The sequence below is a fragment of the Temnothorax nylanderi genome, unplaced genomic scaffold, assembly GCF_030848795.1.
Source record: "Temnothorax nylanderi isolate EJ_2023f unplaced genomic scaffold, tnyl_v1.0 TNYL_tig1124_pilon, whole genome shotgun sequence".
Classification (NCBI taxonomy): domain Eukaryota; kingdom Metazoa; phylum Arthropoda; class Insecta; order Hymenoptera; family Formicidae; genus Temnothorax; species Temnothorax nylanderi.
In genome coordinates this window covers 10,981-13,176 of record NW_027250186.1, presented here as the reverse complement: position 1 = coordinate 13,176, position 2,196 = coordinate 10,981, and positions in this window count along the sequence as shown.

Here is a 2,196-nt window from a genome sequence, read left to right as displayed (position 1 = left end):
AATTCGTCAATATAAATTTTATCTCCTCTGTATAAGTGAAACATAATTTTTGCTATTAGGTATGAATGATAATTCATCAAAAAAGTCACAAGCCACATACGCTGCAGTTCGCTTTTACTCGGACGAGACAAGAAAAGTGTCTGTTGTGCCAATATCACATGTCCGAGATTTTAATGCAGAAAACTATTGTAATGAACCATATTTTATTAGAAGATACAATGACAGCAATGACAAATTTAGTCTGTCACCGGGAGAAGTTTTATCTGTTTCAGGTAAATATATTATTTTTTGTACTTCATATTGGTTAGGCTGCATTCGAAAACATCACTCAAGTGTGCCTCCGTGTATCATGTTATTCTTGTTGTTCACCAAATGTTAAACAAGGATAAAATGAAACACAAAGGCACTTGAGAGACATTTCCGAACGCAGCCTTACTTTGTAGCTGCTAACACTGATTTTTCAATTTATACAAACTTATTAACTATGAATAATTAAATATTATTCATTTCATTTAATGATTTTTTTATACATCCAGTAAAATTAAAATTAATATTTTAAATATGATATCTGTTAGGTAATTTAATGGTAAATAATATTAAATGTAAATGTCAATAATTGAGGTCGTGAAGAAAATATTGATATATTGTCTGTTCTTCCAGTAATATGAAAATACACAATACATATTTATGTTCTTAATTAAAATAATACTTCAAGATTATATTCAAAATGTTAATAAGCAATTTGTATATATATTTGAGCTGTGATTCGTTGTAAACTGTAACAGTATTTTCAAAACTTGTTAATACTTTACTGAATTAAACTTTATTGCTTTTAAATGCAAAATATTGAATTATACATATAAGTGTTACTAATTTATCTTATTTTCATAATTGATCTTATTCGAATAATATATTGAAACTTCTTAGGAGTATTTTTCAGTCTTGTTTCTGCTGGGATATGTATTGAAAAAATTTTAGCGAATTATTTATTAAAATTGTTTGCAATATTTAAATTGACAATATAAATGACTTCAGTTAATCTGAAACAATAATTTAAAAAATGTTAAGTTTCCACTTTTTTCACTTATATTCCTTAAGAAATATTTATTTTCTCTTCCTAATAATTTCTTTGTATCCAATAACAGGAGTAAAGGTTTATTGGAAACTAATTTTTATTGTACCTTTTTTTATTTGAAATGTAGAAAATTAATATTTTGAATTTAAGTCATAATTTTCCTACAAAATTGTTATCAATATTTTAATGACTGTAAAAAATTTTACAGCATTTTTTAATGTAAAAATTAATTAATTAAATTAATAATTTATATTAATTTGAATACATATTACAGTATATAGCATACTGAAGCTTCATTAAAAAATAACTTGAAAATTTCTTGTAACGCTTGATTGTTCCAATTAAACTTATTAAACCATAAAGTGCATTGTTGAATAAAAAAAGAATAGAGAAGAAGCATAAAGAAAAATTATTTAAGAATCAATGTTTGCAAACAGTAATGTCCATTCAGTTTTGAAAAAAGGTTCTTTCTTTATTGTAAAGTCTAATTTATTATAAATAACTTGTTGCAGATAATAGAGAAAATTTATTAAACAGAAGCGAACGCCACAAATTTAAAAAAATACGACGCAGTGATGCATTGGAAAAATTACGTTTAAAATCAAAAGATCGTGGTATTCACGAACAAAATAAGGTAAAGTAACGAATATTTGTTTTTTCGTACTTATTGTAATGTTTGATTATTGACTTTGCTATTACAAGTAATAATAACAGTGACAATAATATAAACAACAATAACAATAATAATAATAATGATAATATTAATTACAGAAAATTCGAACCAAATTGAAGAAACTAGCAAAACTAAAGAGTGGAAAAACACAGTTGAATAAATTTTTGAAAGGAAGACGACGATTGATTCATAACGATGAAAGTGATAACGTTCTTACAGAAAATGAAAATGATGAATCAAACGAAAGACGACGATTGATTCATAGCGATGAAAGTGATAACGTTTTTACGGAAAATGAAAATGATGAATCAAACAAACAAGGTAAAGAGGGAAAAGTTAAATAAATATTATATTATTACTTATTCAAGCATGTAAATAGATAAAACGATAAATTTTAATATTATTTACTGCATAATTTTCTTCTTGAAGACTCTGAAAGTACTGAAAT